The 25,863-nt window shown below is 40.8% G+C and overlaps 1 protein-coding gene across 1 annotated transcript in view; it reads right to left on the bottom strand.

Moving 5' to 3' along the window:
- The window catches only part of LOC132468551 (inactive N-acetylated-alpha-linked acidic dipeptidase-like protein 2), a 139,818-nt gene that overhangs the window by 12,841 nt on the left and 101,114 nt on the right, over positions 1-25,863 (bottom strand). The window lies entirely within an intron of this gene.

Here is a 25,863-nt window from a genome sequence, read left to right as displayed (position 1 = left end):
TTCCAATGGACACATGCCACACACAGGGATATAATGACGTGAACGACAAACGCACACGCGCACAGACACACACACACACCAAGAGCAAGAATAAATATGTTTTTGTTGCTCAGACTAGAGCTTTTGCAAGGCTCAGTGAGGTAACCTGAGTAATATCATCCATAGGTTTTGTCATGGTTAAATTCAAAAGAAAGAAAAATTCACCGGCACTGGTTTGAGAGTATAGGTACCTGTTCTGAACAGTATGAAAACCGCTGCAAAACAAAAAAAGAAAAACAAGTTTTATTGAGCAACTAATCCCCAGAACACCACTGAAGAACAAACCACGGGGTCGTAGTGTGGAGTAGCAGGCATAAATGTTACAGCAAGAGAGTCCTGAATAGGAGCTGTGGGACTGGGAAACAGATGCACAAGAATGCAGACTCTACAATACACATGCAGGCACACGTTTCAATTGCTAGAAAAACAAATGAGGTAAAGTTACATCTGCAACTGACCAGGTCATTTGTCATGTCTACTCCAATTTACTATTGACAACATGCCCTATACTCGTAAAACACAGATATTGCTTTTGTTGGCACTTAACACATTGGGATATAATTCAGCAGTGGGGGTGGTTGGGGTTTATATTTTTATTTTTTTCCACACACACATACACTGATGGTGTGAGAGAGAAAGCGAGAGAGAGAGACAACCTTCTCAGTCGCTGCAGTTCAATGCCCTGCACCCACGGTACACTGTTGTTTTTGTTAGTTTTTTTGCAGATCAGCACATCAGAGGAATACATGCTCTTGGTGGTGGTTAGTGAGGTCCCCCCCTTCACTTTAGGCGTCTTTGAGTGTTATTAATTATTATTATTCTTCATGTTTAACCTCTGTTTTCCTTTTATTCCTAGTCTGTTTTACATAGTTTTGAATGATGACTATATGCTCTGTAAGGTGACCTTGGGTGTCTTGAAAGGCGCCTCTAAATTAAATGTATTATTATTATTATTATTATTCCAAATAAATTTTGAAATTATCGACAAATGTTATAATTTCTAGTACAACACTCAATCCTTGTGGGCCACCCTGCCAACATTGGTTAGACAATTCCCAAGGACTTTAATGAATGGGTAAATGAATGAAGGAAAAGCAAGAATTAAGCAGTGTATTTTTTATCACAATCATAAATAAGCTTTAGTTTATTTTGGAATTCAAGTAGAAGGGGTGTGCTCTTTGATCTCTCTTCTTTGGTGATAATGCAAGCATTTATTACTAACTTATTTCTCATGAATAGTTTTGCAATCTTCTGTAAAGGACTTAAAGCTATGTTTATGAGTATCTCCCGTTTACCCATCTGCAATGCATTGCTGTTTTGCTTTATTGTTTCAATATTTCATTCTGAAATATTAAATTATTCCATAATGTATTCAGAATGTATTCTGCAATGTTTTGTGAAGCACTTTAAGATTCATATTATGTTGTGTGAAAGGCGTTTCATGAATATTATTACAAATAACAATGTTGCCATATAATTACAAAATAATAATACGGCTCATGTTAACATTGTGTATGAATTAGGCCGCTTTTGAAAGATGACATATCCAGCTGAATTACTATGAATACTAGCTACGGATATCACGCATTTTGACATCATGAGGCAAGGGGAAATAACGGAAGGACAGAGGTCCATCTCAAGCATGGATGTGTAAACCAAGGAGCTCAGGCTCCAACACACTTGGGGATGCTTGGTCCGTTAAGGAAAACACAATCAGTGTCCATTGTGAAACCATGAAAGCAACACACACGGCGTAAGTGTTGGTTTACACTTAAAGTGTAACCTGTATCTCTCTGGACTGGCACACACCTATAACCACAGCATCAACATCTGTCAACCGCGCTGTGGAGCTTTGAGAATGAGTTACTGGCTTAAGGGGCCATGCACACACACGAGAAAAAAAGGAAAACTTTATTTCAGTGGTGCTCATGAATTAAAGATGGCTTCCCTTGGGGTGATGCAGGAGAGGAGAAGCTTTATGGAGCTCTCTCTTTTCTGCATTAAATCTCCTCAATACCACAGGCCATGTCTCGGGATGTTAGACACCGAAAACAATAACAGCCAAACATTTTTCGTCTTGAGTTTGTTTTTTCGCCGCATTTCTTTTTTCCTGTGCCCCCCTGCCTCCATCTTCCATTTTTCTTCCTTATCATTCCCGACCTTCATCTCCCTTTTTCATTATGCCCCCCCCACACACACACATGCACGCGCACATGCATACACACACACAATTCCGCAATACATTTTGAATAGTTCTGGTAGTCCATTAAAAAGTGGATTTTCCACAAGTCAATAGGTCCGGTAGTCCATTAAGCCTGCAGATTAAGTCTCTTGTTCTGACAGTGGGTGGGTTTCAAACAGAAATGTCATTTGGAGAAAAAAATAAAGAGTGATAGTGGCATTAAAGCCTGGCTTGAATCCAGACACACAGACATACACACACACACAGTATGAGGCAAATACGCTTTTAGTTTAATTTCTGAGTTTTAAAATCGTAATTATGTTCTATTAATCGGACAGCAAGCATGTTCACCTTGGTTACCTGGGCAACATCCACATACCGTTTTACATCTGCTGAAACCACAAAAATAAATCAATAAAGATACATTTTACAACTGGTGATAAATCAATATTGATATCTATCCCGATAAAAATGTACCTCGGTAACGGTGATATGTTTTTTAAATACTTTAAAGCAGAATACAACATAATCCCAGTACTCTGAGCGTCGTTCAGGTAATTTTGTCTGCATCCTAAAGCACTGTTAAATTCTGTTTACTAAAGATCTGCATCGTTTTTGAAAATATTGATATTGACAGAGCTGTAATGTTCATGTTTATTTGGTGGTGATGTCATGTGTATTTTGAAAGTCTAAACCTTGCAGGGGTCAAACTAATGTTTTGACAATAAAACATCATTTTTACTCAGCTAAAAAAAGTTGAAAGAATTATTATTGACAAATTTTATGATCAAATGTAATTGTATTCAAGCTTTAGTCAAAACCCCAAAATATCCTGTTGACACACTAATTGACTGATATCGTGATATTTATCGTGACAGCTGATATGGAAAAGTAGATTGTGATGTAGATTTTGGTTATATCGTCCAGCACTAAGCTGCTGACTTGGTCGGGAGGTCAAAGAGTATGAGGGCTGTAGGTAAACAAAGAAAAACTTGACAGAAATGAAACCAACTCCGATACCACTCAAAAGGTGGATGAGGGAAAAATTCTTTAAGAAATCTGCACCTTTTCTCTAGATACTAGGGGTGCAACGGATCACAAAGCTCACGGTTCGGATCGGGTCACGGTTTTTGAGTGACGGGTCGGATAGTTTTCGGATCAACAGATAACAAGACAAATGTGACTTTAAATCTTCAACTGTGTCAAAACAAAATAAAGTGAAAAATTAGGTAATAATCCTGCTTCCTCTAAGCATGGTCAATATTTAAAAAATGTGCAATCTGAGGCATTATTCCTTTTTTTATAACATGGATAGGATAGTAAATAATCCCTAAACCTGGATTTACAATTCAGGATGTCTGCATTGCCTGGGGAGAGTTTAGAGTCTACACTCTCCCAAGGCAATGCAGACATCCTTATCTTCTTTTTTTTAGTTTGGTAGCGAAATACAGTTTCTGTGGTGTTTTATTTGGCATTTTGTAAATCCATTGATTTCGGTTCGGAGACTCATTGCTCATTGCAAGGGGGGTTGGTTGTAGTCTTTTCGCTCGGTTTTAGCCCTACTGTTGATACGGCGAACCGAGCGAAAAGACTACAACCAAACCTAAACACGTCCGGTTCCGGTTCCGGTTTACGTTTCAATGGGATTTACGGAACGACAAATAAAACACAACAGAAACTGTATTTCGCTACGATACTTGATGATGTTGTTGATACCGGAATTGTCCTCTAAACATGCGCTGATCACGTCAACGCACAACTTTTTTTTTTTTATCAGCTGATCCGCGGATCACTTGCGTCCCGAACCGTGATGGTTGATCCGTACGGATCACGGGAAACCCGTGAACCGTTGCACCACTACTAGATAACTTAATTGACCAAAGTCCACTTTTCTCTACCTGCTTGCCTAAATATCAAGTAAGGGCTGTTTGGAGGAAGTCAGTGGGTTTCAGATCCACTCTTGGTCCTAGTCTAACTTTGTTACCGCAGAACTTCAATGGAAACTTGTTAAGCTTCAGTGGGTTTAAGAAAAGCATATTGACACATATAACATATATAACACCCATACATGTTTACCCACTAATATTTTTGAAGGGGACCATTTCCAGGGTCATGCTAGACTAATTTAGTTCTGTGGTTATATTTTTAGTGCCAACTGCCTTCATATTTAATCTGCACTATAACATTTAACGATGTTCCTCGGGAGACAGACTCTACCGCTTACCATGGCATTGCTCCCGAAGGGAACGGGTGTACATGAAAAGCACACATGTACAACCACCCACACATGAACCCCAGAACAATATCTCTCCCAACCTCTCACCCTCCTCCACAGATCCTCTGTGCCCATGCACACAACAACAACAACAACATACCCATCTTTTCCTGTCCCTCCTGCCTCTGAACAAACCTCCTTCCTGATCTCTCCCATCCATCCCCCCGTTATATCCCCCCTTGGCCTTCCCCAAATGAAATGCAAATAGGTCCGCCGTAACCCGGGGCGTCATTTATCTAAATTAGAGCGCAGAGCTCCCGATCCCCAGGGGGGAGCCCATATGCTAGCGCAGTTAGCGTTATTAGCTTCATTAGCCCGTGTCAGGCAATTAATTACAGATCAAGCCAATCAGTTTGTTTGGGGGAGGGGGTTTCTGTGCAATGGCGGACTCCCAGCGGCAGAGGGGCTCCAAGGCCGGGAATTGGAAGGCAGCTGGTGACGTGGTTTTGTGTTGTCGTCCCCCGCCCCCATGGTGAGGGAGGGGTGCGGGTCGGGTTGTGTTTTTGGGGAGGAAGGCTTGAGATTTGTGGGTGACGGCAAATTGTGTGGAGAGCGGAAAGGAAACCTTGAGTTTGACTTTAAATGTTTTACAGCTTGTCTTACGCCAGCTGGAGGGTGCCGAAGCCGACTGTCGAGGGAAAATAAGCCACCATGGGCCCAAACGCGGTAATGGGGTTTTGAATACCAGGCCTAAGGACTCCCGGGCAGACTAGATGGCCTTGTGGCACACACTGACTGGAATAATACATGTATTGACTTGTGGCTGGTTGGAAGCAAACATGAGCCTTGCCGATATCAGCCTGGTTAAAGCGAAAGCCGTAAGTCAAACTCCAAGACCGAGAGCTCAGCTCCACCGGAGCCATCAAGCGTGGGGTTTAATGAGTGTCAGCTCTTGCATTCAGTGGGGAAGTGAAGCAGTAACCAATCAATGAATGGTGCGCCACTGCCCATGTGGAGGCGGGTAAAAATAATGCAGAGATTCAACACTCAATGGGCCACAAGCATCATTATAAAACTATGAGGAGTCAGTTGAGTCTGTTTTTAACACCTTTGAAAGATGAATATAGGCAAGGCAAGGCAACTCTTATTTATTTATCTAGCACTTTTCATACACAAGACAGACTCAAAGTGCTTCACATATAAACATTGTCATACAATAAAATAAAATAATAGATAAGTGAAAGAAAACATATGCAAAAAATGAGTAAAATAGATCAGCATTTTAGAAAGTCCAATGTATTTAAGATCAGATCAACAGTCTCTCTGGTAGGGTTAGGTTAATATAGGCATTGCTAATGCTCATGGATGTGCTGTGGTAAAGCAGTTGGCGCAAATACTATTGCAAAAAAGTTTACCTGTCCTGTCGGATATCTGTTTATCTGCGTGTATCCATGTTGTTTATTTGCAGTGGAAAATAGAGAGCAGGCCATGCAGGACATAGCTTCATCACTTTTGTTTCTCTGCTGGGTCCCGATTCTCTGTTAACGAGTAAAACTGATGATTGGCCCTCTTGATCAAACATTTATTGATAAAAAAAAATGGACACCCACATCCCACACAGACACACACATAAAGGTTGAAATGAATAAAAGGTTATGCATATCTGCATGCATCCAAAATTGTAAACTCACATTCAGATAATTGCATGAATCCTGGCCTAATATTTGAACAGCCTTGACTACTTGTCTGTGCATGCGTACACACACACACACTCACACTCACACACACACACACACACACACACACACACACACACACACACACACCAAGGTAGGTCTACACCAATACTTGTACTCTATCCATCCAACTCCCTTGCATCCTGTTACCCCCTGCCAGGGCCACAGTCCAACACTTCATCTACCTGGCAGGACTACAGGCTGCGTGTCTGCACGTGTGTGTGTGCGTGTGCGTTGTGGGTGTGTGTGTGTGTGTGTGTGTGTGTGTGTGTGTCTGTGTGTGTGAGAGACACCTAACTGGCGGAGCTCTTGGGCAGCTCTTAGCGAACAGATGGTGCTCCAGCAGGTAATAATGACCCAAGACAAACTCTTAAATTGATTATGCCTTACCAAGGGTGCACATAGTGCTGGCAACACTGCCACAATATAAGAGTGTGAGAGAGAGCACGATTCCCACACAGGCTCAAAGTCAAAATCTCAGTCAACCCTGAGGCAATGAGTAATTTAGATTGGAGCCATTTTGCACACGCACACATGTTAATCACTACAACACACACCTCTGCCTGACACACACACACACACACACACACACACACACACACACACACACACACACACACACACACACACACACACACACACACACACACACACACACACACACACACACACACACACACACGAAAACAAACAGTAGAAAAAGTGCCCTTGCCGTAAAGCCTATTACTGTCTATTTGTTGGTATGTTTGCATGGGCCCTGAATTGAAGGCAGCGCTGCTGGCAGCGGATGTTGGCTTGAATGGACATAGTTGTCATATCATGTCCAGGAGCTGTACAAAGAGAAGGGGTTTCAATGCAGGCTAGTACACAGTAAGGGCCCTTTCGCACTTGGCACAGCTCTGGCTGCATTAGACCAAAATAAAAAGCGTTGTTTGTCTGTTTGTATTTGTTTTGTTTCACTATGCAGTCATATAAAATGTGGTTTGCCCTTAGGGAATAACTTCAGAATTGTTAAGTCTTTTATCCTTTTTCTTTTTTCAAAGTGGATTTTGAAGGTCCGAAAAACCAATCCACTTTCCCACTGAACAACGGGGTGTTAACGTTTATACAAGACGCTGGCCCTCGCCCAAAGCCGGACATCTTCCGGGCCCTCGTCCCTCAGATCACGCGTGGAGAACTCGTCAGTATCACTCGCGCAGATGTGGCGGAAGTAACCGTGGGCCGTGTCTCAAGAAGTGAACAAGACAGGGGGGGCCAAGTGGTATCAAGTGCTGCCCAGCGAGTCTCTCTTGCGTGACCCAGTTCTCTCCAGAACTAGGATCGGGGGAGCTTCTGTCCCACAGTGACCCCTTTGCTCCAACCACCACATATCCCCCTCACCCCCCCCGGGGGGCCAGCTGGCTGGCCGATAGAAGGACGTGTCTGGGCATGTGTTGGCGGGCTAACTGTGAGCCAGGGAGGCCCAGGAGGGCCCAGTCTTCTGTGCCATCTGGGCCGCTGGTCGCTCCATGAAGAAGGCTGGCTTTGATCTCTTCATCTCTCCATCTGCCTCACAAAACTGACCCACGGAATGGATGATCAGCCTGTTGTACCGCTCTGTCCAGGCGCTTTTCACTGTCTGTCTGTTGATTTTGAGCATTCCATCGTCACCTTTTTTCCATGGAGGGCGCTATCTGGCTGCACTTCTGTCAGGTTTCTCGAGCTCTAATGCATTGGGGAATTTAAAGAATTGCCCATGCGACACACGCCTTAAAATAAAATATAGATCATTGTAGTGATGGGCAGGAAGACGGTACAAGATTCTCTCTCTCTCTCTCTCTCTCTCTCTCTCTCTCTCTCTCTCTCTCTCTCTCTCTCTCTCTCTCTCTCTCTCTGGTTTGTTTCTCTCTCTTTTTTTAGTTTTTCTCCATCGCTCCATCACTGCTGGTTTGCTCTCATATTTCACTTCTTCTCGCTCTCAATCTGACTGTCAACTGTTCTTCATGTCTTCCCCTCTTCCTTCACTGTGGTGGTGTGGGTGTTGGATTTGTTGTCTGGTGCAACAGTGCCTGAACAAAGTGATGGCTGGGCAGAGAAATGAGGGGTGACAAAGGGGTGGCAGGGGAGGGTGTAAACAGTGTCGCGAAGGTGGCATTGACCAAGGACTTTTTGGATTTGCCAGTTCCATAATGAAATAATCACCTGCAGAGCAAGCGTGATAAATTTCCTCCACAAACGCAGATAATTAATCACTTCGATTTAGATTTTTTTTTTTACAGTAAATTAAATCATGGTGCAGGATAATAAGTAGTTCACTTCCACTCACCCGCTTCATTCATTGGCCAGCCCGATTAAACCAATAATAAGAAAATAAAACGGAACATGGCAAATCTACTTTAATTAATGGCCAAATTAATAAATAGTTTGTGGTGAAAGAGAGCACCGGAGCTTTTTTTATTTGTTGGGATAAATAAGATAATCAGCTATAATTAACAAGATGACAGAAAAAAATAACAGTAATAACAGTGATCCATCTATATTATTTGCATTTCCAATTTATATATATATACATATATATATATATATACATATACATATACATATACATATACATACACAAACACACACACACACACACACACACACACACACACACACACACACACACACACACACACACACACACACACACACACACACACACACCTTCCATTCTCTCCTTTCCACTCTCTTCCACATGTTGGTCAAGGTTCAGTAAGGGTGAATCAGCATATGGCTGCAATTGCATTACATACAAGTAAACTGTGCAGCAGAGCAGAACAATTAGAAGGTTCCATCTTGGAATTTCGATATTGGCCACCTTTGCAATTATTTTCAAATTACAGACTGCCATTAAACTGCCATTATTTCCGCATGTTTTATAATTTTAAATTAACATTAAGTCAACAAGAAACCACATGGACATTGACGATTCAATAACGTGACAAATTCTGTTTATCATATTGCTTGCTTGCCTTTTATTTCTGCCATGGGGCCCACTTTGGGTTGTTAATAATTATTTTATATGGTTGTTATGGAACCTTTGAAGCCATATTCATACAATAAGGGATGGTCACTCTGGCAATAAAATGAAAGAATATTCTTATATGGAAGGGTTTTTCACATGAAGGTATAGGTTTCAATAAGTGCAAAGTAATTTCTAAATAATTAATGCCAAAGGCTATTCAAAAAGCAGACTTTCCAAGTCCGTCACAAATTTGTGAGGCCACAAAAGGCAACCGAAAATGATTACAAACTGTCTCGAGTAGCTTTGAACACAGCAAAGAAAAGAGCTGGCATTTACCTGCCATTTGCCAACTCAAATTTAAATTGGCCTATAAATATAAATCTTTATTGTTTCTTTATTAGTATTCTATTTAATAAAGTAACACAACTTTGCCATGCGAAAATGTGAAACTTTTAAAATCCTATTTAAATTTTATTATTAGCATACATTGAGTGTAAAATGATCCATGAACAGCCTTCGGGTGTTGCTCACTGAATGCATAGTCAAACTACTGCCCTCCTGCGACATACAATCGCAACAATCACACACACCCCTTTGTTGGGGTAGGCTACAGTAATGGCAAAATTATTTAAAACCCCCATTACTAACGTAACAATGAAGAGGCGACATGTGAAAAGGAGTATGCAGAAACATTGGAGAAGAACTAGCGAAAAAAACTGAAAGAACAATCTTTTAATGTGATTTTGTTGTGATTTTGTGACATCAACACATTCATAACAACTCATGGAGCTCAATAGGACTGTACACAAAGGACACAATTTCCATTTTGGGGAAAAGCAACATTAATTCTTATCACATAAAGGTTGATTCTAGCCAGAGAATTATTATTTTCAAACAATAACTAGGTGTCTTTGACTCCCATAGTCAACATAGTTAACATTTTGTAGGCCATGACTCAATATAGTCGTCTAATTGCATCCATATATGTAAACTACATTCAGAGATCTATAATTTTCGCTTTCTGTATGTTTTGAACATTCATCTCAATGGCAGACGGCGAGGCCAATGTTTCCTGGCACTGCAGTTCTTACAGTAGTTACTGCAGTTTTCGTTATGTATACAAGCTTTCTTCAAAAGAGTGAAAACATAATTTGAGTTATTTAACAACCTCAAAAACGAATATTTCCCAAACATGCAACATTCCAGATTTACACTGAGAAATATACATTGATCATAACACATTCAGCCTCATTATCAAACTGCCATTCGCTACACAATTTTGCACTTGAATTATTCAATGATAATTAAATGCTCTAAATACAAAGGATAATTTGGTGAAACGACAGAGCATAAGCTCATCTTCACTACAGTCTAAGGGTTGAATCCATTTGTCTTTCAGTGTGCTGCCCTTATTAGAAGATTCTTCATATTTCCGTCATAATGAGATAGCAAGTTTGGTTGTTTATTTCATATGGGAAAATATTGCAAAACAAAATTTTCACACGCACGTTAGATAAACACCGGTGGCACGTGCACTAAAGAGGGTTCATTCGTACATTTGGCCAGTAAATAAGAATATTATCTGCCATCAAAAAATGGCCTGCGGAAACCTTGATAGAAGCAGGTTTGCTTTCCATAGCCCAGATGTGACACTTTGTGATATAAGTAAACATACACATATATTTATAATTTATCGAGCTTATAGAGCAATAATGGTGTAGATCATATCCATTCCAGTTCATTCAAAACAATAGTGACACGATGGGGCCGGTCTCCATGCTAACGAAGGCACTCAGACCCACTCAAGGTGACACATGGACTGTTAATTCAACAAGGAGAAGGACTTTGCCTTTACATTCCGGCGACATAAATAGGGCATAAACAAACGACCCTTACGGATGATTACCGCGGTTACACTGGGACTTCACCTGTGATGAATGGGCCTGAATAATGCATGCAGAGGAGAGTCTAGAACCTTCAGTTCTACCATCTGGTGTCCCAGGACTGGATACCTAGCGTCACATACAGGACACACAGCCTCACACTGCACACATTCGGCCCAATCGCTCACCCGATGCAGGGTGAACGGTGTAAGTGAATTGAATTATTGTCAAACAACTTCAATTATTTTCCCTCGCCTAATGTCCCTGGTCATCTTTGGAGAGATGTTCAGTCGCAGAATAACAAGAAGGGGGATATCCGTCAGGGCTTACATGCATTCAACGTTCAGTAGAAAATGCAATCGCTGCCCGAATCAATTAAGCATAATCGTTTGTATAAAGTATCAGTCTATTTATATTGATATTTGTAAATGGTTCGAGTTCACAGTGGCACAGCGGCACAGTGGAATGAATCACTCACTTGGATGTCTCAAAACATGAGCACTAAAAGCAAATTGGAGACCCCAAATGACCCATGGCAATTCGTTTTATGTGACCCTGCATTGAACTGAGCATCCCTTATGGAAGATTCCCACTGTATCATGGCTTAAATAGAAGGATAGGCTCACTCATCAATAGCAAAACCAAAAACATAAAAAAAGTTTTAGCAACCTCGGTACAGTTTCGTGCTGAGACTGTTGTCCCGTCTCACTGTATATCAAGGCAAAGCACCGTTAAGTATGTTATGTATACATAGTACTGAACATTCTTAACTCTGTGCATGCATACATTATAAACATGGTATGCAGCATAATGCTGCGTGATTAGTACAAAACTATCTTGCCTGTATTACTGATAATTAATTGCAATTAACCGATTATCAACAGAACTTTTATTCATTTGCAATGAATCGGACAGTGCTAGCATAACGCTGATATCATATTGCTGTCGGGTTTGTTCCCCTATTGGTCCACCCTGCCTGTGGGGCATAGCTGCTGAGATAGGCAGCTATGCCACAGAGTCATAGCACCGAACACAAATGTGCTGCCCCGACTACTAATAAATGTTTCACTTTAAACTAAAGTGGTCTGACTGAACCAGTGATGTGGCACTGACCAAGCTGTGCCCAAGTGGCAGAAAGTTTACTCAGAGTAAAAAGCATCCCATCAAAACCACACAAGCAATGGGTCCAGCCTTGAGCTTGTGCAAGAGAAATGCAGGCACTTGTTTGATGGATCGGAGAAAAACGTATACAGCCACATCGTGCAACCGGTTGTTGTCTACATTTTCAGAAAATCCACAGCATGGTTTAATCTTAGCACTTTGACATGACACTGATCTGGAGGAAATTGCATATTACCCTCTGCATTAAAGCGGTCATCCGATTTTTAACCTCAAAATACACATTTAGTGGCAATATGCTCTTAGGAAGGGGTCACGTCAGGCAGAGAGGTAGATTAACAGCCCTGCTATCCTCCATTCCGTCTAGCTTTAAACCCATACCAAAAGCATATAAGCACTTCAGAGACATGTAGCAAATAAACCAAGAGTAGGTATAAAGCAGGAAAAAAGGGAAATGGTATTTTTATATTGAAACAGTGAGGCACTGATACTATGTAATGGATGTTGATAAAGGTCAAATAAAACATTGTATAACAAACACAATTAACATGCCATGACAGACATGCCAAGGCATTCTATGCCTTGTCCGATGAAAACGATTGTTGAAATGGAAAGTTATGCGTATAGGAGAAATGAAATGAAAATACAAAGGAACTTATGAGTTTGACTGCATAAGCATTTATAATATATGTACTATATGAATCCAGTGAATTTGCCCCTTAAATGCAGCATTTCCACAACTGAAGTACGGTAGCTTGACTCTGCCTGCCAGCAAACGGTAAATCCAATTTCAAAGACATTTGATAAGACAAAAGGTTCAACGGTGTAAATGGTGTGTTTTGTCAAGGGTAAGGAATCCTGATCAGAGTGTGACACTAAGGATATAACTGACTGAAGCTCAGGAGTGGGTAAGAGGCATACTGCTTAAAGCAGAAGGATAGAGCTGATGGATGTTCTCCCACTGGGTTTGAGGTTGTTTTGGGCATCTTTCATTACTTATAGAACTCACTAGCATTATTGTTATTAAGCTTGGAGACATTTCTGGGATTTTGACTTCTATATCTGTCTTAATGTAACAAAATTGTGCTTGATGGAGATGCATATTTTTTTTATCTCGATTACATCATCCCAACAGTTTGGTGAAGGATCCAGACACTACCTTAAAATAGTATAACCTTACAATTCCCAATATATGATTGATTTACCTGATTAATTACCCCTGTCTAAAGGAATATGTGTAATACAGTGAGTGGGTGAGTGTTTGTGCACATGCAAAGGCGGGCTTGTGTGTGGGGTGAGGTAATACATCAGAGCTGGTTATGTTATAATTCAAACAGCTAATGAGAACATTTACCATCCCCATGCACCCCTCTATGCATCTTTCTTTAGAGATATAAGGAAGATGGTTTCCACCTGTCTTTGTGTCTGTGAAGAAGTCAATGTGTGTACATCTTTGAAAAAGTGTGTGTGTGTGTGTGTGTGTGTGTGTGTGTGTGTGTGTGTGTGTGTGTGTGTGTGTGTGTGTGTAAAACTGTCACACATGGGGGTAGAAATCCCTTGCATCTTAGTAATGCCTCCGGGAACATTTGACAATAATAAGATGAACATCATGTTTTCAAACCCCAAACAACGTGCTTTGTAGGATCACAGGTTTAGATTGTAGGTTAAGGAATCGTAGCAACATTCCCGCCGCTTGTGTATGGGGAAACAAGAGTGCAGTCTTCTGTTTTTTCAAACACATCACACACCTATGCATAAAACACATAAAGTCAAGGGGGTGCGTCGACTCTGACTAACTTTCTTGTCACTAGACCCCACCCAAAGAAAACGCGGCCCAGCTCATGATAACCCACTCACTAATAACATGGGTATTACGGCAGCAAAGGCCGGCCGAGTCTCAAGTACACGAGCAGGCGAGGACACGGCTGAAGGAGCCAAAGCCCCGTAAAATCCCTGTCTTAATTCCCTACTCGGCGTGAAGTCAATCCCCTTCAGGGATCAGGATCAGCATCTAATGAACCTCCTTCAATTATAGGTATCTGAGGAAAGGAGCGCTGCACATTGCCTTATGGACCCCATAACCCGGCAGACTCTCACAGGGCTTAGACAGGGGTCAGCACCGGGGAGCAGGCCGTGGACACTTTGCCCGGCTAAACCTCCGAGGTGCAAATCAAGTGTGCATCGGTCCAGAACTAATCCCCCCTCCTACAGACCTACTCATGCCAGGCGACAACATGAGTGATTCTTACTGGGTTGTCATCGGCTACTTTCTAATACACCCCATGAGAGTCAATGTGCATGGGTGTGTAAATATATTCTGTGCTGATTACAGATGCACTGATATGCTTCAGTTAAAAAGTACTGTAGGTGAGATTTCAGTGCGGAGCAAAAAAATATTTTAAAGCTAAACAACCAGAAAAACGATCCAACCCTCTCAGCTTCCCCTCCCCCGCACCCCTAAATTTTTCAGCTATTGAGAAGTGTTGCATTTCCCAGACCCGTGATTGACAGCTAATATGGAGTCCCCCAACCAATCACGGAAAAGATGCCCTGATTTGTCAGAAATGATTGGGGAGTTGCCTCAAATCTAAATGACCTCATACAGAGGCAGGCAATATTCTCACATCGCGTTGAACTCGTTGATAGCTGAAGGATGGCTATGCCATTTCTAACATTACACTCAAATAATAAATCGTATCTATAGCACCTTTAAGTCGCAGCAAACACTTTCCAACTGTCTTCAGGTAATTCATCGAGTAACCCTTGTATTAGACAACAAACAATCGATGCGTCAATCTGCTGGATCAAAACACCTCCATGTCGGCAGTATAAACCTACTCTATCTCACACAATTCTTTCCAGTGATCCACCTGCTCAATTTCTCTCAATGGTAAATAGCTGTTGCTCCCCTGGTTGTATAAGAAAGAGGAGACAAGTATAACAAAGGTATTTTATGAAATCCCCAAAGATCTCCAGAGATGTGACGACAACGGGCGGCTGCCATTATACATTCCATGAGAAGGACCCTAACATAACAAGATGAAGCCCTGCTAGAAATGGTTGCATGTGCAGTGCTAAGAGCTTGTAGTGTGAATTTAAGGTACAAAATAATTGTTTCATGAATTTAATATGCTTCAGAGTTTATAAGACGACTACATTTTTGACTGTCAAATGTTTTCATAATTTCAAAATTGGTGTTATTGAATATCAACCAAAAGATAGAGTGCAGAAAATGCAAATTACTATAATAACTGTTTAAACAGTTACCACTAATTAACTAATTGTTCAGAATTGAGTGGGGTCTGATCCGACATACTTTGGTGACATTGCTGCCCAACACTGTAGCTAGGTTTGAAAGATCATTCTGATTGTGATTATAGTCGTATCAACACAGACAACCAATGCAAACAGAGGCTACAGAACAAAAGGTTTTTACCGGAAAACCTAAATACAGAGCAGTTTGATATGATTATGGCATTTGTAACGTCCCGCTTTTGCTGGAGAGCACAAAATACACTTTTTTTCTTTCACTGCCTTAAATTCCCATAAAAGAGTAATGAGTCAGAAACAGGCTGAATTAAACAATTTACAGTTGTACTTCCAGCATGAGGTGCACCGTTTTACAACGGTAACCATGGGAATCAGGAGCTATCAGAATAAATGACAACAAGACTCCCTCACTGTCTGAGACGTACAATCCAAGATGCAAAGTCAGGATGCAGATATAAAAGGCATTGTTCATTGAGTAAGATATAAGTACGGAGCCCCCTAGGGTTACATGGTAGTAAAAAATTACTTTATGCATATATCTGTTTGCAGGGATTTGTACACAGTTCCCTCGGAGTCCGAAATCGGATTCCGAAACCGAGGGATTCCGAAACCGCACGGTTATCCCAACAGTGCGCACGGATTTGGTTTGTTCTGCCCAGCAGAAACTCCGGCCTCTATACAGTATGAATGACTGAATGTAGGGTTTATCTTTTAACATGATATTTTAATAAAAATAAACAAATCTCAGATTGAAACCCTGTGTTTGCCTAATCTTGCATATATCGTATACTCATGCATGAGGCCTGTGTAGGATCAGCCGTCACAATGCTCATGGGGAATCCCTGTTTATACAGCACATAGGGCCTACTAAACATAAATCAGAACGGGCTACATTTGGCTGAATTATAAAAGGTACAAGTAGTAGCCTAATATGAATAGCTGTTTGGGAGCAAAAAAGCCTGCTCTTGTTGGTGAGCTGTTAAAAATGATCCGGCTCACTAAAATAAGGCCGAAATTCCCATCTGATCGCGCATTGACAGTAGCGTCGTCTTGTTGTTTACCGTCCTAATGTCCGGATTTCCCTATGGTCTACGCGGTAAACGTCACAACGCTTTGAACTGTGGGTTATTCCCTCAGGGGAAGTCTGCACTGATGCAGACTCACGGAAAGTGCACTAAAAAAAAACACTAAATCACTTCAAAATGTGAACTCTCATGTTAACTTTCCATTGAAAAAGAAAAGTGCTAAGCCATAGCTCATGTCAGCAGAATGTGTCGAAGAAGAAGAAAAGCACAAGGGAGGAGGAATACCACCCGTGGTCAGTGTCCTGTATTATAGCACTTTGTGAAGCAAGCCAACTTTATCTAAACAGCTTATGCAGCATAATAAAGTGTGTTGTCACCAAGCAATTACTGCTGTATTGGCTGATAGTGACCCTGATGAGTCTGTGCCTACACCTGTAATCATCGGGACTCCCCTGTGTCAATGCTTCCTCTTGGAGTGTGTTGCTGGTTTTGCTCTCCCGTAAGCTGATAAAGGCTGGCGCAGTCATTTGTTGGGAAAATGATTTTATTGTTTTATTGTGTAAAAGGCTTTTGCTTCATTCCACTGTTGATTCCTCCATGTTGAAATCAAAGAGAATAAATACGTTATATGTATTATTGTTATTGCTCTACTCTTCATCTATCTTCTGCAATGTAATTGCCCCCCAGTGACATTTCTACTACTAACCGCGAAATTGAAGTGAAAGAAAAACAAAAATGTTTAAGAAAAAAATGATTTACTGAAAACTGGCCCATTTTGAATATTGGTATATATTTTTTTATCATGAATTAATATTTGATGTGAAAAGATGTTTGGGCTTGTCTTAACTGCTGTGCACTTACGTTTTTCTCTACTTTGGAGAATATCGATGACGGATTACCATTAACCATACATTATGGCCTCCAGCCAGTCCCCATTGCACGCACACACACGCAGACACACAGACGCAAGTGTTCCTAACCGGTCATGAGGGAAATCTTGTCCGAGTTATATTCCTGATTACTCAATTATCTTGGTTTCATACCGAGATACTGTGACCATGTGACCTTCATTGTGATTGCCATTGAAAATTACACCTGCTAACGCACTGCCTGCCTTCCCTAAAATCCATTTGTTCATTCCATAGAATGTCATTATTCCCATATCTCTAAAAAATCAATTCTCTTTACCTCAGGCTCGGCCAGTCACAGACACGCATGCATGTGGGTGGGTGTCATCATCCATGTTATGGTTAAGTAATCCAAGGACAGAGGTGTGGAAATGAACTAGTTTCATTCAGGAATCACAGCAATGATAGATAGAATAGCAAAGGTACGATCCATTATATTTCATCATCACTATAGAATATACATTTCTTGTAGAATAGAACGATAAGACCTTTATTATTAATGAAAACTTGAATGCATCAATACATGTACTAACATTTCAATAGACGTTACTACATGATATATTAACTTTTAGGCCTTATAGGTCTCAATGATGCCATCTCTGAAATAAACTATAATATTTACATGATAATAATTGAAAATACAAAAACAAATCCAGTGGAAGGTACAAGAGGGGTTTTGGAATAAATGGTACATTGCTATTAAAAATCCTCTTCTTTCCCAGCCTTTTCTGTGAGTCAGAGTTAAGAAGCAGAAGGTTGCTCAAGTTCAGAGCAGTGTCATAGTTTCTGGTTCACAACAAACCCCCACATCTGAGCCAAATGAAAATGTGGGTGGTTTGTTTGACAGAGAAGAATTGACTTGCGCCATCATTACAGTACCACAACATTTAATGAAAGTGTGTTAATGAGAGAATGACGACTGAGGGGAAATAATAAGAATTGATCAAGTAATGAGTTCAATTTGATCTACATCGAGTTTCATTTTAATTTGTAGTTCTCGCTCTGTGATACCAAACAGAACAAATTTTTAAAGGTGAAATATTATGCCACCAGGTGTGTGTTTGATTAGCCATTACAAGCCGTTTGCAATGTTTGCTACAGTCCACTGGGGAGGCTGGTAGACTGATCTATCCAGCACACATCTAGGTGGAAACTCCCACTTCAAAACAATGCAGATGTACACCCCGCTCATGATCTTAAAATGAGTGTGCTATATTTTTGAATTGCTTTTATATACTGTATATTTGTTAAAAAACAATAACCAACTAGCATATAGGCTGGTAGAAGAAGTGCAAAAGACTTTTGTTTGAACTGTCGACAACTCCACCAATCTGACATGGAAGAAAATTTCACAGAAAAAGAATACACCCTCTGGCCAATGAGATTACATGAAATAAAGGAATAAATTAATGAATGGATTTAAATTTATTTTGTGACAGACAAAACAAAAACCCAATGGAGATGCTATGAAAGTCAACTCAATAAACGGGAAGATCATCTCATAAGACACATAAGCTGCTGCTTATCCAAATAGAAAGCTCCCTGCTCCAAGTGATGACTGAATGTACTGAGAATTGATTTGCCTATCCTGGGTCAAATAAATACTTTGGTATGTCAGCCTAGACATACATGGGCATGGATGATGGATAAAAATGTGCATATCTTTCTTAATAAAGCCAGATTGTACCTGATCTTTAAGGAAAGTTAGATTTAATACCCAGTCAAAAACAAACATTGCCCAGGTACTCTTTATAGAAGAATTTGTTTCGCCTCTTTATAACAATAGGCTTAATAGACGTTTCCTTCTATCTCAAGACATTCGTGACAGATTGAAAAAGTAGTCAACAAAAGAGGGGTTGGCATCAAGGACTGTAGAGAAGAGACAACGTGAAATTTCGGTGTCTGCAACTACGTGCGTGTCAGCTTTGGCTGCTTGTGAAGAGAAACATCCAGAGTTTGCTCATGGTGTGGAGGCTCCTGCTTTGCTGAAGGCTTCTTCAAATCACTGAAAGCTGCTCCAAAGGGGGAAACAATGTACAAGTTACGGAGAAAAGTGATGCCGTGTCATCAGATGGCTGTCTGAGCCTGGTGGTAACGGAGCTGCTATCTAACCACAAAAAATGATTTGATTGAGCTCTTTCGAACCAGAGGCAGAGGCAGCAATGTGCTTGTCAGCCCTGCTGTAATGGCTTTGAAATAAATGGGTGGTTAATAAACCAATTCTGACAGAGTCTGTGACTGACAACCTACACCCTTTTGAGTAGTGACATTTTGGTTCACTCTGGTTTTGTGTGAACTCATCTCTCTTGTATCACTATAAAAAAGTAACTAATGTATTAAGATTTTTTCCACAAAAAAAATACAAAAGCACAAGTATATCAACAACTTTAGTCTGAAATACAAAAATGAAAAACAAATCAGTATTTTTAAGCGACCTTAGGATGATATTTAATCAGCCTATGGTTAAAAATGTATAGACCTATGATTTAGGGGTAAAGCTCTTCAAACAAGGCCCCCACTGTAACAACACAAGCTTCACAACAAATATATAGCGGGCTATGGCTATAGGTATGGTGCATTATGGGATGAATTCCTCTTGCTCACAGCATCGCAGCATTACACCACACTGCTGTCCTGTCAGCCTATTGTTGTGATGTGCATTGATTGAAGTGAAAAGCTGCAGTCATAATTCAAAGCCATCCAGCTCTCAATTAACACTCTATTTGCATTATGGCAGAGCAGCTCTGCGGCCTCTCTTGATTAATATGTCTCCCTCCTCCCTTGCCAGTCAATCATGATTCACCCGGTCTCCTCGGGATAATACTGCAACCTCACTGGCAGAGGCAGAGAGGGAGAGAGAGAGAGAGAGAGAGAGAGAGAGAGAGAGAGAGAGAGAGAGAGAGAGAGAGAGAGAGAGAGAGAGAGAGAGAGAAGTGGAATTTAGGAAATGGGAGGTTACAGGACATAGGCAATTGCCACGCCCATCCGCTCCACAGCCATTGGAAAAGCAAAGGGTAGTGAAAAGAAAATTGGAAAGCAAAGACTCAATGATGCACTCTTGGCCGGATGGTTGATGGATTGGATGTGAGGATGGAATGGAATGATTTTTCAGGTAAGAAAAGGCCATTGGAACTAGCGTGCGGTGCCTCTTCATTTCGGTGGGGCAGAAACTACTGGCGTATGAGTCTGACCACACCCTATTTTTAACGTGTATATTTTCAGCTACATTAAAAGATGATAACCAAACTAATTGTGAGTAAGAATTAAAAATAAACTAATAGCCCAATGTTACTGCATGCTTTTGAAGTGCCATCCGCAACACTCGTCATATTATGTCCCTTATAGGGAAGTTATTTCTTCCATATTTTATTTTAACAACAGGCTTAGCGAGTGCATTGCAAGTACATGAAAAGTAGAAATACAAGTCATCAATCAAGCAGACCTTCGATTTGGAACTTGGCCCGATGATGCGTGCAAATCTCTCAATAACAACACTTTTGAAATCAGATATTTCTCAATAACAGCTGTTTAAATCAGGTATGAAATTCGGTTTACAATTTTAATACCTGCTGAAATAAATAAATAAATAGTTATCAATGGCGAAAGATACAGGCGGAGTAATTCGATTTTAAACAACAACAGTCCTAGAATATGACCATGGGGCAGACTACTTTACGACCATATGGGCGTCTTATAGCGCAGATTGCAATTCTTATGGCAGCCTGCAGGGTTATGCGAGAAACATACGGAGGGACGCGGTCGTTGAGCTCCGCTGCCCCACATTGCATGACACCTTAAACTCAACTAGAATCGCCACCATCAATTTGATATCAACAGACCAAAAATACTCGGAAAGCCTACAGAAACTATAGATAGTTAATGAGACAAGGACATTATTAAAAATAAACTTGGAGCAATGATTTACTGAGGAACTATTTTATTTGGGAGCATGCTTTTGCAGGGAGTTCACCGCCCCACCTGCCCATATGGACGGCACGCGCCTGATTGGAAGAGGACTGCAGCCAATTTGTAGAATATTGGATTGCAGTATTTAACAGAAAAAACGAAAGCAATCAACAGTGATCCAAGCGCATTCACAAGTAATTGTCATCATGCGATGCATGAATATGGGCGAAAACCAGCAAACACAAAACAGACCGATATGTAAAGCGTTGTCAAATCTTTCCTTCCACTTTGGTTCCACCTTTCCTCTAATTTCCATTGGAGAACAATGTTAAGTAATGCATACACACACACACCAACAAACACACTCAACACTCAATATGAAATAGAACCTAGAGATAGTAGTTGGGCTCTGGGGAAGTTGGGCTTTATCTAATAAAATGGAGATCATGGGAAATCCTGTGGGCCAGAAGTTAGCTTGCTGCATTGGGAGCTTTGTTTGGAGGGATGAGGGGTTGAGGGTATTGGGTGTAGGGGGGGAGGGGTTAATGGAAGCCGTGGCAGCCAGGGCCATCTCATCATGCAGTGGGAGCAGGTGGGAAAAGGTCAACTTTGTAGTCCACAAGACAGACTGAATAGAAAGGTCAGAGGGGAGGAAGGAAAGATAACTAAATAACTCAATAAAAAAAGGTGAAGAGAAAGAGGCTGGTATAGAACATTGGTTGTTTTGGGTGTTCAAATACATGCAATGGCAATGCAAAACACATTTCAATTGACGGCCATGAGTTGATGGTTTAGAATAATTGACAAAGATACCATTGATACAAGAATGGTTTCTGGTACGTGTTATTCTTCTTTGCCTTGACATGAGGAACAGCATGTCAGTCTCATCTCTTTAGCAAGAGGGGCATCCTTTATCTTCCTGGTACTGCCAACCTCTCCCCTGGATTTCTTATTACATTATACATTCCCACTATGTACTTTTCCGTTCTAATTCACTATTCTGTCTGTTCTAGCGTGTTGCGGGTACTGGACTGGATGCCTGGACTCTCCTCATGGATAACCGGCCAGAACCCCATCACCATTTTATTATGATGTGCATGTATTTACCTGTATGTCAATTGTGGCACCCATTGCACTCCTGACCATCCCTGGAAGAAGGGATCCCCTACACTGCGTTTCTGCTCAAGATTTCTTCCTTGCTGATTCAAGGGAGTTTTTTCTTGCCCGTGTGGGGGCATGGGTAAAGGGGGGTGTCACAAATATTTGACCTGTTAAGCCCTTTGAGACTGTAATGGTGATTAAGGGCTATACAAATAAAATTGAATTGAATTGATTGACCTGCTCTCCGGGACCGAGACACAGTGCCACGCTCCACAGCCTACATCTGCTGGGTTGTGAAAATTTCATTAGCCCGTATCTTCGCTCGCTCCTGAAAGTATCCTGGAACTGGAAGTCCCCAAAAGAAGAACAGATGAGTGATGCGAACACAATAAATACACAAATGCTGTGGCATGCCACTAGCAACCTGAACATTGAAGGTCGCCGAACACACTTTCGTGAATATGATATTGATCAATCGTTACCTACAGTATACCGAGCAAACAATCTGACTCAAACAAAAGCGTTTCATGCAGACGAACAGGGAGCTTAATCTGGGCTTTCGCTTGCTCTAACTGAGGTTCACAGCATCTTCTGGCAACTTCCATCCTAGGAAGAAGCTTGAAAATGTTATTGACTAATTTGTATAGGGTGATATATGCTTATAAAGCTCTGCAGGGAGGTATTTTGAGTGGAGAATGGGATTGAATGGCCAGTGCTACTGCTGCTTTGGGCAACTATTATGTCACTTCCCCTAAGTAATCAAGTCTTGGTGGTTAAAGAGTGCTAGTCAATCTGTGGATTTCAGTTTGTGTGTTCTCATAGGTGAAGTGATTTACATCTCTCATGCAGCGTGGCCATATTCTCTCCCTCTTTGGAATAGATTCACTTGCAATCAGTGTGTTTAATCAGAGATATCAAAGAGGCGTTGATTAACAGAGCATTTGCACCATTCCTCCCCACCCAAACCATACATACACACCCAAAAGCAATTCTTTGTAGGGCTAGGGCAGCGTGTGGTTCTGCTAAACACGTCACCCAAATTGTATACATTAATCATTTCACAGAGTCATTATCAGTGCTTTCACATATTTACATTCGCAACTCTGGACAAATTGTTTATTTGGACTTGTTTATTAGGGTTGGCTTGTGGACTGCATTGCATTTAACATAAACGATTAACAGTAAATTGGAAATCCTTTTTCTCACATTCAGTATCCAGCGAACCATAACTACACAGGCTAAGCATTATATAAATTTCAGCATTAATTGTGATAAATAAGGCATTAGGCAAAATAATACATACACTCATGCAATAAAAATGCCATAGCCTCATGCATCTATTGTGGGTGTTTTAAAATAGTTCACTGCAACGGAAGGCAAAATTCACCTTGGTAACTGTCTTGTCTTCTAAAATAAAAACAAATAAAAGTTGATTGTCTATCCCTTTCGCTTGACACTGACAAACTAAAACACACTCCTTAGCCAAGTTTATGGACCTTTTCACAGAGGCCTGTGAAATAATCCTAGGATAAAACAGTAAAACAATAATAATGGGTCTGTTTCTTTCATGTGCCAGGGCACAGGTAATATGCTTAAGCCTGGTTCACACATAAAGGAGAACGCATTTCTCTTCATCCCTTTTCAGAAGAAAATCCTGTACACACTTACGGTGCTATAGGTCCATACAAATCTACAGTTTTTTTGGGGGGTTTTCAATTTACTATCTGTCGGAGTATCACAAAATGTATGAGTATTGCTAACAAATAATCCAATGATGCAGTGTGATGCATAAACTAGAGCTGTCAGTTAAACGCGTTATTAACGGCGTTAACGCAAACCAAATTTAACGGCGTTAAAAAAATTATCGCGCGATTAACGCAATTATTTTATTAAAAAAAAATAATAATATATATATTTTTTTTTTTTTTCTTTGGCTCAAAACAAAGAAGCAGTAGCCTGACTGCTATGTTCAAATGACATTTGTTCAAAGCAGTCGTTTAATTGCACTATAGGCTATTTTTTTGTATCGTCCTGTTTTGATCAGTATATGCCAATGTTGTTATCAATAGAAAATCATTTGCACAAGGCAAGCCGATACACTTCACCATGTTGATAAGAGAATTAAAATGAGAAGAATTATGGGACAAAAAAATCCAGGGATATTTAGCATAGAAAAATTATTTGCGATTAATCGCGATTAATCGTGAGTTAACTATGACATTAATGCGATTAATCACGATTAAATATATTAATCGCTTGACAGCTCTAGTATAAACCCTATAACTGATTTCCTGGTACATTAAAGTAGCAGACTCATAATTGGTCTTGAACGACTCCTGTGGTTCCCCTAGACAGCTGCGGAAGCGGAAGCGTTCTCTTTAACACAATACTTTACGTCTGAGGGAGGCCTAAACGTCCCGCTGCACCATGGCTAACGCACTGTGGCAGTGGCCTGGGGATGACTTGAGGTTTGTTGGCTGCAAGTGTGACTTACGCAGTGTTAGTCACATTGAAACCTCAACACAGAGACTTGTAAGCTGCCAACGCTGAAAGAAAACACAGCCCACCCCAAGCCCACCTGATGGCAAACACGTTGTGACCACTGAGATTGACCATTATGTTGACCACGGCATGTATGGCTGTTGGGTTTAAGCAGGGGAGCACAGGTGCAGATAGTGGTATCTGATAACAGTCTAAATCCAGACTAAATAGGCCTATCAGAGCATGCCACTGATATCTGACAAAAGAAAATATGATACCAAAACCCACAGCAAGCATGCCATATATTGCAGAAAATATTAATTACTCCATGGCATTTGTACAGATTTTTTTGATTTACCATTTAAACAATAGTTACAATGTCGATTGTTAATGGTTAAAGGTTTCACCATGGTAAACCAGTACAAGAATATATATTTATGTATTCAAGACTACCGAGCACACTTCTCCACTCCATTTCTGCTTATCCTCATTCCTACATAGTTCCTACTGGGTGTATTTTGTCTGGTTTGCTCTTTGCAGTTCATACTAAAGCTATTAGTGCCAAATATTAGTGTCTATAATAGGTTGCTTCAGAGCAGAACTAACAGCACTTATTAAGGCCTTGAATCACCAAGCAAATGTCAAAGAATTTGAGACAATGATAGCATTTAGCTGCCCTGCCCAGACCTGCTTCTCTTCACATGCAGAAATTCAATGGAAAACTAATAGGAGTGACTTCTCTCACGAACAACCCCTGGCTGGTTCAACTGGTTCGATCTGCAAAAAAGCCACATAAATTACGGCTGATACTCAGTGACAGCGACTTTGACCGAAGGCCGATTTGGTGTGTCAGGGACTTGTGGCAGATGCTGGTGAACCCGCAGTGCACCTCTTTAAGACATAAAAGTGAGACAAGCTGCAACAACTATGTAGACATAGTCAGAAACTACCATTGGCAACAATGAGGTGAAGTGAAAATGCTTTCTTGGACTTATCTCATACCAATTTATTT

This window comes from Gadus macrocephalus, chromosome 12, assembly GCF_031168955.1.
Source record: "Gadus macrocephalus chromosome 12, ASM3116895v1".
In the NCBI taxonomy this organism is placed as follows: domain Eukaryota; kingdom Metazoa; phylum Chordata; class Actinopteri; order Gadiformes; family Gadidae; genus Gadus; species Gadus macrocephalus.
Note: the sequence above shows the minus strand (reverse complement) of the source record. Positions and strands in the feature narration are given on the sequence as shown.